This window comes from Balaenoptera musculus, chromosome 19, assembly GCF_009873245.2.
Source record: "Balaenoptera musculus isolate JJ_BM4_2016_0621 chromosome 19, mBalMus1.pri.v3, whole genome shotgun sequence".
Taxonomy (NCBI): Eukaryota; Metazoa; Chordata; class Mammalia; order Artiodactyla; family Balaenopteridae; genus Balaenoptera; species Balaenoptera musculus.
Window position 1 is genome coordinate 43,027,931 of NC_045803.1, and position 12,828 is coordinate 43,040,758.

Genomic DNA, 12,828 nt, shown 5'->3' on the forward strand with positions numbered 1-12,828 from the left:
TTTCTCCTTTATTAATTGGTCTTTATTTGGGGCAGAGGGTACATATCTTCCTTTTCCACCTCAACTGAACAACTTGAGGACACAGTCTGTATAGTAAACTTTTTAAATATCCTACATGCTTTGCATATAGGAGAGAGTTCTTTGTTGTTGAAGAGGGGGGAACATTACAGTTTTTTTTAAGAGTAAAAAATTGTTTCCTACCATTTATGTCAGGAATAGATAAAAGTATATACATTGGATTTGTGAGAAAAGGATTTTCTTTACTTATAGAAGAACGTTTTAATCCCTTATTGACTCCTTATAATAAGATTAAATTTTCATGTCACTGTAAGAGCAAACTGCTCATCCATAAACCATGTATTTAAGTAGATAATAGTTTATTAAATAGACTTTTGTTCTAATGATAGATTTGTTCTAATAACAAATTTAGTTGAAGAGAACCTCAACAAAGATCATTCATATACGATTTATGTGATAACCTTCAGTCTATAGAGAGAGTGACCGGTCCCACATATTATTCAAAAAGCAGATGATGGTGTTGAACACAGACCCTTTATTCAAATATCTGCAAAAATCCTTAATCTAGACCTATTAGCAGCAGTTTTTAACTAGATTTTTTTACCCATGCCATAAATATTTCTCATGATCTCCCCAGGACAGGGAAATTAGGATTACAAAATACGTCTATATTTGTGACAGAATTTTTCATAATTCATCCAACCAATATTTACAGTTCATCTTCTGTATGTTAGTGATTTCTGCTATAAACACTTTATACTGCCAAATTTTGACCAGTGTATAACATTCATTTATGCTAAAACTTAGTATGCATATTGTTATAGTGATGTCATGTGGAGTGGGATAAAACTTGCTCTGAAAGGTTGGAAGCAAGTGTAATGTCAAGCCAGAGTCATAGAAAGATTGTGTGTGTGCTAGAAAAATACAAGAATTTTTGCCTCATGAATGTGCAAGAGAATGTATTCAGGACCTTAAATAGCCCTGCACAGACTGCAACACAGTTCTGAGGAGTGACTAGAAGAAAGTGAAGAACCATGGATAGATAAGCAGTATAGAAGTGATGTGTTGTAATTATCGTTGACTTTTGTGGTCTTGACTTTTAATCCCTTCAAAGACCCTTGGTCAAATGGAAAAGACGGGCAAAACAGAAACTGTGACATATGAGAAGTGCCTTAATAGTGATATGTGGAATGTTACAGAAATATAAATGAGGAAGGCTATGTGCTGTCAAAAATTGGTCTTTTTGTGAAAGGGGAGACAAAGAACAATTGACTTGCTGTCTTTCTGGAGATAACTACCCTTTCCAGATATTCTTTGATGTTGCATAATGATCCCATTCTGTAGATTATGTATGTTTAATGCCTGCTATCTTCCAGGCTCTCTTAACCAGTTTACTTTTATTTTATCAGTTAATCTTATTTAATCCTCTCAGTTATTCAGGACAATTGGTATTAGGGTTTGTATTAGAGTTTTGTGGATTAGAAATTGAGATTGAAAAGTTAAATTATTTGTCCAAATCATTAAGTTTATAATTAATAGAACTGAAATTCAAATTTGGTCTATTCAATTTCATATCTTAGCCTCTGTCTACTCTACTATACTTTGTCCAGAGTATATTGTATTAATTGTACACTCAAATAAGCACTGATATTCAGTACTTCCAACACTCAAACACAGGCCTAGGCACTTTTCATACATTATCTCATTTAATTCCCACAACAGCCATTTGAAGGTGGTATTCAGTGTTTAACAAATGTGGAAACTGAGGCTCAGGCAAGTAAATTATGTGCTTCAAACCTCTCAAAATTTAAATGGTAATATCAAGACTTGAACTGAGATTCATTTGACTTTAAAATTTGTTGCTCTGTATTTACACTTAAGTGATTTTACAAAAATTATCCAAAGGGCATCAACTGTAGTTAGCAAATGCATTGTAGGGTGTGAGATACAGATATAAGACAATTGCACACTGATACCCCACTGTTCTTTCAGCATTTATTGAATAGTGACTTTTCCCCCATTGTCGTTGTTTCTGCTATTGAATCTTTTTCTGAAATTACGTTCTAATCCATGTTTTTCTTTGTTATTTGATGGCATATATTTAAAATTAATTTTAATATTATTATTTAATAGAACATATGCTTATTATTTAAAAGTTCAAACATTGTAGAAATAGTTAACTTCAAAAATAGAAGTCACTGTAATTGAAATGTAGATATAACCATTATTAGCGAATTGACATTTTTTGTTTGTTTGTTTAGTTTTTTTTAACATCTTTATTGGAGTATAATTGCTTTACAATAGTGTGTTAGTTTCTGCTTTATAACAAAGTGAATCAGCTATACATATACATATATTCCCATATCTCCTCCCTCTTGCATCTCCCTCCCACCCTCCCTATCCCACTCCTCTAGGTGGTCACAAAGCACTGAGCTGATCTCCCTGTGCTATGTGGCTGCTTCCCACTAACTATCTATTTTACATTTGGTAGTGTACATATGTCCATGCCACTCTCTCACTTCATCCCAGCTTACCATTCTCCCTCCCTGTGTCCTCAAGTCCATTCTCTACGTCTGCATCTTTATTCCTGTCCTGCCCCTAGGTTCTTTGGAACTTTTTTTTTTTTTTAGATTCCATATATATGTGTTAGCATATGGTATTTGTTTTTCTCTTTCTAACTTACTTCACTTTGTATGACAGACTCTAGGTCCATCCACCTCACTTCAAATAACTCAATTTTGTTTCTTTTTATGGCTGAGTAATATTCCATTGTATATACGTGCCACATCTTCTTTATCAATTCATCTGTCGATGGACACTTAGGTTGCTTCCATGTCCTGGTGCGAATTGGCATATTTTTCTTGAGTACTTTATGAACATACAAATGTATATATAATTTTCTAAAACATAAAACTGAGAGCTTACTATTTTCACTTAGCAACTCTGATACCCTTAGTTTTACCTTTGGTTTTATAGAGTTTGAGTCATTTTACCATGTTTTTAAGAATCTGATAGGGTTTATAAAAAAAAACAAAGCAAAACTAGCCTCTACTTTCATATTTCAGCAGGAGACTAAGAAGCAATATAAATTATTCCTAACCAGCCTTATGCAAATTGCCTTTCTCATTGCCTCTACTCTAGTGAAAATGAAATTAAAGTCCTTATCTTTCTATTTTTTCTAATCCTATAGATGGTCAAGACTTTTCTACTGTTGTCAACAGTCCTCTGCTTTGTATGTTTTGAAGTAAGCAAAAAGGGTATGAAACAGATTGGACCATTGTTTCACATAAAGCAGTACTTCCTTTCAGGGGAGGGAGAAGTACTAAAAGTAGAATTGACTTATAAAAACAGAGATCTGTCATAGGAAATAAATATAAATCTCAACACCAAAAGGAAAAGAAAAATATGTAATTTGAAGTAGTTTTTCAAATGCAGTGTCTCCTGTTTATGGATTAGTTATATAAAGGATTCTAAACATACATAATTACTATTTAGTAGTTTCCACAGGGAAATCTGCCGGTAGCTGTCTTCCTTACAAAAACATTTAAAAATGCAAACCTAAGGTGTTTAAAACTTTTTTTTATAAAAAATTGAAAAGCTTGCATATTCTTTTGCAGTTTGAAGAAACATTTGAAAGAAAATCACTTTAAATTCATTTTTTAAATATTTACTTTATAAATGACCCACAACTGGTTTTACCATATAAGATTAGTAGTTGAAGAAGACTACCAAGGAGAAATTATACAGTAAAGAGTCCAAAGACCCAAATTATTTCAATCTAGTTGGTTCTATGTTTGTATACATAAAAGCGTGAAAGCTAATACTTTTGAATAAAAGTAATAGATATCCATGTTAGAATTTGATTGAGGCCAAAAAAATATCTTTTTTTGCCAGTTTGCATAAATTTATTATAAAGGGCCATAATTTTAAAATCCTGAAATTTTAATTGCTGGGGACGAATTTCAGAGATACCTTATTTCTGGTTTGTTTGGATTTATTCCACTGTAGCTAAGAGGTTTAAAAGGAAACTTGAATTCTCCATGTCATCTTAGTAGTAATTTGAGATCCTCAGAAAGAATACATCTCCTACTTTTATTGACTTGGACAGACCTTTCAGTGAAATGGAGAAGGAAAGATGGGTAATGAAGTGAAATGAAAATCTCAGGACAAACACAAACTATAGTTATTTTTTTAAAGCAGAACATTGAAATCACATAAGCACGTGTACAGCTTCTGAGGACATGCTTGGTTTCTTTGCTGGGGATTTTTTCCTCCTGATGACTAGCAAGAAAAAAGGAGCTGACTTCACAGAGTTAAATGATAAGGCAATAATGGGAAATTAAGTATGACTTTGGAAATACTAGTACAACAAATCCAAAGAAGTATTGCTCAAATTTGTGTTAGATTTAAGGTTCTGGTGATCATTCTGTAACTCCTCACTGTCGTAACTCACAAATCACTCCTTCCATGTCTTCAGACAAAAAAGTATAGAGACATGAATTTCCTGCTTTTAAAGAGAAGAAAATAATAACATCCTGCATTTGTTGAAGCAGGAGATCAAGATTGGGTTGCCATATATACATACCATTTTTCACCCATTAAAATAGCAAAGATTGTTTTAAATAAGATTACTTCCTGTTGACAAGTCTACTGACGTGGACATGCTCATATACTGCTGGTGGGAGTATAAAATGGTATAATCCTTTTGGGGAGAAATTTGCAGTATTTATCATGAGTCTTAAATATTCCTTTGACACAGTAATTTCTCTCCTGAAAAATATATTTATTATAGCATTATTTAAAGTAAGTGCCCAATAAATTAGGGAATGCCTGAATAAATTATGGTAAACACGATGGAATGCTCTATAGCTATTTTTAAATGATGCTTATGAAGAATTTGTTTAACATGGGAAGATGTATGTTACCATGTTAAGTAAAGGACTAAAACATGTGGAAGGAAATGGGGTAGAATCAGGAATTTTTATATTTGTTTTCATTTTCTTTTCAGTATTTGCCAGTGTAATTATCTGAGGGGAAAGGATAAGGCCAGCAGAAGGCAAAATGGTGGTTGCCAGGGGCTGGGGGAAAGAGAATGGGGAGTTATTGTTTAAAGAGTACCGAGTTTCAGTATGGGAAGATGAAAAAGTTCTGGAGATGGATGGAGGTGATGGTTGCACAACAGTGTGAAAGTACTTGATGCCACTGAACTGTACACGTAAAAAACAGTTAAAATGGTAAATTTTATGTTATGTGTATTTTACCACAATTACCAAAAAGGGGGGGGGAGCATTACAATGGTTTGGGTGATCCAGAGCATGTCGGTAGTGGGAATTGAGGGAAGTAGGTAGATTAGAGAAAAATTGCAGAGGTGGGATGAGATGGTTTGGCACTTGATTGGATGTGGGGGCTAGGGAGAGGGAGGAGTCTACAAAGGTTTAGAGAAGTGGTTCCCAAAGCATCGTGGGCATGAGAATCAGCCACCTGGGGGAGCTTTAATAAAATTCAGATTATTGGGCTTTACACCAGACTTGCTACACTACTGGTTTAGCCACTGTGTGGCTAGAAAGATGGTGCTGCTAATGCTAATAACTAAAGCAATGCACACAGGAGGAGATTAAAGATAATGAAGATCGGTTCACATGTGCATATGTTAAGTTTGAAGGGTTGGGGCAGCACTCTGGTGAAAGAAATCAGGGCCAACAAGAGAAATTGGTTCTCTAGATGTATGTTAAATCTAAAGATCCAGCACCGAAAGTTGCTAGAGAGGGACTTCCCTGGTGGCGCAGTGGATAGGACTCCACACTCCCAATGCAGGGGGCCCGGGTTCGATCCCAGGTCAAGGAGCTAGATCCCACATGCATGCCACAACCGGGAGTTTACATGCCACAACTAAGGAGCCCACATGCCACAACTAAGGAGCTGGTGAGCCACAACTAAGGATCCCTGGAGCCGTAACTGAAGAGCCCGCCTGCCACAGCTAAGACCCGGTGCAGCCAAATAAATAAATAAATGAATATTAAAGAAAAAAAAAGTTGCTAGAGAGTAGAGGGGATAAAGTGAGCAGAAAGTGCTAAAATCAGAGCCTTGGGGAACAAATACACTGTAGGGCTAGGAGGAGGAAGCAGGTATTAGAAAATAAATGGTCAGAAAGGAGGAGTAAAAACAGCTGATAGAGTGTATTGTCAGATGTTGGAATGGTCAAGAATAGGGATTGAGAAAAAGGGCCTTTAGATTGGGTGAGTAAGAAAACATGAGCTAGTCTTTAGAATGCAGTTTTATTCAGAAGAGATTAAGGAGCAAAAGGAGAAAATAGAAACAGCAAGCATAAAGTTTTTATTTTCAAGGAGTGGTAAAGAGAGGAAGGAACCAAGTCAGGGAGAGTAAGATCAAGACAAGGCATTTTCCAGTTTGAGTAAACTTGGTACTAATTTAGGCTGGTATTTCTATGGAAGACTTGTCTCTCATGGGTCTCCTGTCTCTTTTGCTGTTCCTTCTCTTCTCCCCAGCCCCCTTATCCACCCTAAGGATAAGTCAACCCCCCTTCTCCAGTCTATCAGGGCATCTGAGTAGATCTACCTTCAGTAGAGAATCTGACCCTTCTCACCACCTCCACTCCTATCACCCTGGTCTAACTACCATAATCTTTCACATTTAATAACCTCCCAATTGGTCTTCCTGCTTCTGCCCTTGCCCTCTTTCACTCTATTTTCAACAAAGTAGTGAGAATGATTAAAATACAAGTTAGATCATATCACTGCTCAGCTTAAAACCTCCCAATGGCTTCCCAATTCAGAATAAAAGCCACAGTCCTTACAGTGACCTACATGAGCTGCCTCCCATTCCCTCTACCCTTATGTCCCTGTTTTCTCTCTTTCCCCCTCTATTACCCTGTGCTAGTCACACTGGCCTTACTTAATTTAACACTTTTCTCTCATCTGGAATGCTTCTCCCAAATATTCCCTTGACTGACTCCCCGCCTTCTTTAAGTCATTGCTCAAATGTCTTCATAAGGCAGCTCACCTAACCACCTTATTTACAGTCGCAAATTGACCCCCTTGCAGCACTCTGATCCGCCTTCCCTTACTGTTTACCCTTTTCCATAACACTTAATTTTTCATAACTTACTCTATAATTTACTTATTTTAATTTTAATTTTTTAATTATGCAGTAAAATTGGCTCCCCCCCACCCCCCATATGGTATACACTTCTGTGAATTTTAACCCATGTATAAATTCTTGTGACCATCACCACAATGAGGATATAGGCTAGTTCTTCGCTCAAAAAAAACTCATCACATCTTCCCCATGCCTGTCTTCATACAGTTTTGTCTTTTCAGTAATAGAATCATGCAGTATGTAACCTTTTGACACTGGCTTCTTTTACTCAGCATAATACCTTTGAGATTCATCCAAGTTGCTCGGTTAATTTTCCTTTTTTTTTTTTAAATTTTATTTATTTATTTATTTATTTTTGGCTGCATTGGTCTTTGTTGCTGTGTGTGGGCTTTCTCTAGTTGCGGCGAGTGGGGGCTACTCTTTGTTGCGGTTTGCGAGCTTTGCATTACAGTGGCTTCTCTTGTTGCGGAGCATGGGCTCTAGGCACGTGGGCTTCAGTAGCTGTGGCACGTGGGCTAAGTAGTTGTGGCTCTTGGGCTTATTTGCTCCACGGCATGTGGGATCTTCCCGGACCAAGGCTCGAACCCGTGTCCCCTGCATTGGCAGGCAGATTCTTAACCACTGCGCCACCAGGGAATCCCCTCATTTTCCTTTTCATTGCCAAGTAATATTCTGTTCCCTGGCTGTACTGCAATTTATCCATTCACCCATTAAAGGAAATTTGGGTTGTTTCCAGTTTGGGCACTTAGGAATAGAGCTGATAAAAAACATTCATATATGTGAACATATATGAACATAAGTTTATGTGAATGTAAGTTTTTGTTTTTCTAGAATATAATTTACTTATTCATTACATTTATCCTTTTTTATTTTTGCATGTTTTGTCCATGGATATATTATTCTAGGTTCCCAAAACAGTTCCTGGCACATAGCAGGAGCTCAATAAATTAGAGAATGTGCAATGTTATTGATACTTTAAAATGGAAAGGTATAATGAAATCAGAGTCACTCTGAACACGTGTAAGGTTTACATCACCAAACCCTAGACTGTGCAGCCTACTCAGACCCTAAATGGCAAGAGACTTGAGCTGAAAGGCACCTGTAAGTTGAGAATGTAAAAGGCTTTTTACGAAAAATAAGTAATTCCTCCCTAATGCTTTTGGTGGCCATCTATCAGATTCCTGATTTGGAGGAGGAGCTTGGGATGAGGTCGAGGAGAAACTTCTCAGGAGAATACTTAAACAGTGATGTCAATGTAACTCACTTGTGAGACAAATGAAAAGCCAGCTCTTCCACCCTAAAGATAGGTCAGAAACAAACTTGTTTGCAAAAGCAGGGGAAATATTGGCACGATTCTCCCTACATTGTCTGATCCATTTAGTTTCACTTAAACTCATAGTAAAGGTCACTTGAAGAGATAAGAAAACGATAAGCATTAGAAATTAGAGAGGAAAATAATGATTATATGAGAGATTGATGTTTATAAGGGAAGGTGATTGATATACCAGAATACTTGTGTTCACAGCCATAGGCTACTTCTGCACTATAAAGTATCTTTTGGATAAGCTTTTAAAAGCCACATAAATGGCATTCAGTTTAAAATCAGATGCTGCCTAATGCCCCAAACCAAGATAGCAGTGTACCTTGTTATACATGGACCCCTGTAACCTTATTCATTAGAGCATGGAATTCAGTAAGAATCAGTTGGATCTTGGATCCTATCCCGTGCATTATAGTTTTAGAAGGTTCAACAAGGTTTTAGTTTAAGGTGGTTCCATGTTTAAAGTTTGAGCAAGTTTTCGGAATAAATTTTCTTCCTTTCTTAAATAAGGTTTTTTGTTTTTTGTATAAATGATATGGGCTCATCAAAGTTTCAAATATACACAACTACATAAAGAAAAAAAAAAGGCAGTCCTATGCATATTTCTAGGCACTATTGATATTTTGCTGAAAATCTTCCCAGATGTCTTTCCAGGTGTGTGTACAGTACATGTATATGTTTTTTGTCACTCTAAAGAGAAGGGATTATAGTGATGCTTTTAGGGTGGGGGAGAACCCCCTTCATTTTCAGTAAGAGCGAGCAGTGCGTAAAAGAAAGATTAACTTCAGCAACTAAACACCTAAAATACTATAAACATCAGAGTTTAAGCATGTTGAGGATGATCTTTAACTATCAGGAAAAGTGAAATAACTCTGAAATATATCACAGTTTCTTTTTTTTTAATTTATTTAAAGATTATTTATTTATTTATTTATTTAATTTGGCTGCGCCGGGTCTTATTTGCGGCACGCAGGATCTATTTCCCCGACCAGGGATCGAACTCGGGCCCCCTGCATGGGGAGCGTGGATTCTTACCCACTGGACTACCAGGGAAGTCCCATATCACGGTTTCTTTTTTATTATTATTATTAGTTTATTAATTTCTTTCTGACTGCTTTGGGTCTTCGTTGCTGCGTGCAGGCTTTCTCTAGTTGCGGCGAGCGGGGGATACTCTTCATTGTGGTGCACAGGCTTCTCATTGCGGTGGCTTCTCTTGTTGCGGAGCACGGGCTCTAGGCGCACAGGCTCAGTAGTTGTGGCACACGGGCTTAGTAGCTCCGTGACATGCGGGATGTTTCCGAACCAGGGCTCGAACCCGTGTCTCCTGCATTGGCAGGCGGATTCTTAACCACTGCACCACCAGGGAAGTCCCCATATCACGGTTTCTGAGTTGACCTGAATGCCATGTGGCGGTGTAGAGACTTTGCTTATCCAGCCGGGTATCCAGGTTAAAGCACTGTGGCAACTGGGGAGGTCTAAGAACAGGACTCAGACAGAGCACCCTTAACTTTTCACCTTTCCTGAATCTCAGGTAAATTAGAAACAGATGTCTATTTATGGTTCTCCAGCCATTATGGATAACCAATTAGATGGGGGTATGGGTGCCATTGTCATCAACTCAAGTGAAACTCATTGCTCTTTTAATAAGGCCATGCAATAGGCTATGTGTGTATGCCTGTTTTATTTAAATATGTGTAGTAATCAACTCATCGATGCTACTCTGTGATCAAACGAACTTCTGAGTATATCATAAAGGGGGCTTTTCTAACCACTGTAGTATTCAGGAGTAGTCATTTAGAATGTCTTTAGTTTCCCCCAATTAGTAGCCCAAAAGTTAGTATACTGCCTTAAATGTTTGAAAAGTAACTCTCTGCCATTGGCAGTGACTAGAAACTGTAAGAATTTCTGCCAAAGTTATTGTGATCTAATTCTCTCTTGAAAGCACAAAGCTAAACTAAAGCATGTATTGAATGCCTGAGTCAGCTGCTCAAAGGATACACTGGTTGCGCCCCTGCTCATTTTTCTAGGATGAAAAAAATCTCCTTGGTGACCTGAAGCAGTTAGCTTTTACTCTCTCCACCTAGAAATACACATATTATAACTATACATAGAAAGCACACACACATACAAGCACACACAAACTCTTTCTAAATGTTGGCATTAGCATTATTATATTTTCTAGAATTATGCTTAACTTCAGCAGATCTTCTTGAATAACTTATACGAAAATAATTTTGCCTCTTCTACTGATTGCTGTTTAAAATTTTTAACTTTTCTAGCTTTTTAACTTAGGGAAGGAGAAGAAAGGCACCTACTACTTATTGAATGTTTAGCATGTGCCTAGAATTTTTACTTGCTTAGTGTTACTGCCATTTTATAGATGAGGACTTCAGAACTGTCAAGTGAGGTCACATAGCTCTGAAGTAGCAAGCACAGTTAGTAGTTAGTATTTGAACAAGGTCTGATTCCAAAGGCCTCTCTGTCACCACATCATGTAGAGTGAGCGGTAGGATGCTATGCTTATAAAAGATTATTATCAATATTACTAAGTAAAAAAAGCAAGATGTGGAAACAGTAAGCATAATATACTACCATTGTGTGTATTTATGTATATACACATATGTGTGTCTATTTTCATACATGCTTAGCCTGTTGCTGGAAGACCATACAGTAATTGCCTCCAGGGATGGGAATTGGGCTGCTAGAAATACATACTCTTTATTATAAAACCTTTTATACCTTTTGAATTTTGTTTTTTTCTCTCTCTTTTTTAAAAAATTTATTTATTTTATTTATTTTTGGCTGCATTGGGCCTTCGTTGCTGTGTGCGGGCTTTCTCTAGTTGCAGCGAGCAGGGGCTACTCTTCGTTGCGGTGCGCGGGCTGCTCGTTGTGGTGGCTTCTCTTGTTGCAGAGCGTGGGCTCTAGGCGTGCGGGCTTCAGTAGTTGTGGTACACAGGCTCAGTAGCTGTGGCTCGCGGGCTCTAGAGCGCAGGCTCAGTAGTTGTGGCGCGTGGGCTTAGTTGCTCTGCGACATGTGGGCTCTTCCCGGACCAGGGCTCGAACACTTGTCCCCTGCATTGGCAGGCGGATTCTTAACCACTGCGCCACCAGGGAAACCCTGAACTTTGTTTTATATGCATGTATTACCTATTCAAAAAAGAAACAATATTTTAAAGACTTGTTAGCTATGTTTTTAGAAACATAGCTGATTATTTTTTAGATTTAGTAATCTATTTCTTAGTAAAGTTTCATAGGCTTGTAAAGCTTCTAATGCTATAAAATATTAATACTAGCTATTATGACATTGATAAGCATTGATAATGATCATATCTTTCTAGTTTTTCAGTTCCCATGATACTACTCTAATGACCTACCACAGTGGAATTTGAGAGGATGTAGATTACTGATGTAACATATATTGATGTTAGAAGAGGAAATGGTGACTGATTTATCTACATTCAATGATTTATTGACATTTTAATGCTTTTTAAGATTTTACTAAAAAAGGATTTAATAATCTTCAGTTTATCTAGTTTTTGAAATAAGAGCACAATGCCTCAAATGATAGTAGTTGCCAGTCATGAATGAGGTAAAAGAAGTATTTTATATGTCTTAAAATTGAACTTAAAAGAAAAACATTTCACATATATTAAAAGCTATATCTTAATTTGGGGCTACCGTTAATAGAAATACCTTGTTTTTGACTATGTTTTTGTACTTGTTTTTCAAAGCTATAATGGTTTGTTTCCATAGCTGTCTCCCTTACTAGACTGGGCATTCCTTTAAGGCAGGGTCCATGCCTAAGTTACTCTTGTATTCTCAGTGACTAGCCTAATGCCTGATACTTGGAAGGTAGCTAAAAATGTTGACTGAGTTGAATCGAACTGAAATAGAGATACATAGCTTAGTCTGGAGAAGAGAGAGATCATCTCAGTCTTCAGATATCTGAAGGGTTCTCATGTGGAAGAGATTAAGTTTGTTCTATATGGCCTCTGTAGTCAGCAAACCAATGGGTGGAAGTTTCAAGTTTCTAAATGTTGAGTTGTCTAAAGCTAGATGGGGCTGTCTCAGGAGGTACTGAATCTATCTCCAGATTCATTCATGATGGCCAACTACTGAGATAATTCAGGTATTTAATTGTTCATTTTTTCCTTCACTCATTTATTCAAACATTTACTGAGTAGGCACTGGTCTGGATGTTAGACACCACGATTGAATAAATTGTAAACCCTGCCTTTGGGGAACTCGCAGCCAGCAGGGGAACTGAAGTATTAACAAAGGATTACAACCCAGGGTGCTTAGAGGTTGCTGCAGAAGACTAATGGTAATACCCTGGAGAGAGTGAACAGGAAAGGCTGCTGAGGAGATGAC

The 12,828-nt window shown here is 37.2% G+C and overlaps 1 protein-coding gene across 2 annotated transcripts in view; it reads left to right on the forward strand.

Annotated features, from left to right (window-relative positions):
• SNTB2 (syntrophin beta 2) overlaps positions 1-12,828 on the forward strand; it is a 94,220-nt gene that overhangs the window by 29,598 nt on the left and 51,794 nt on the right. The window lies entirely within an intron of this gene.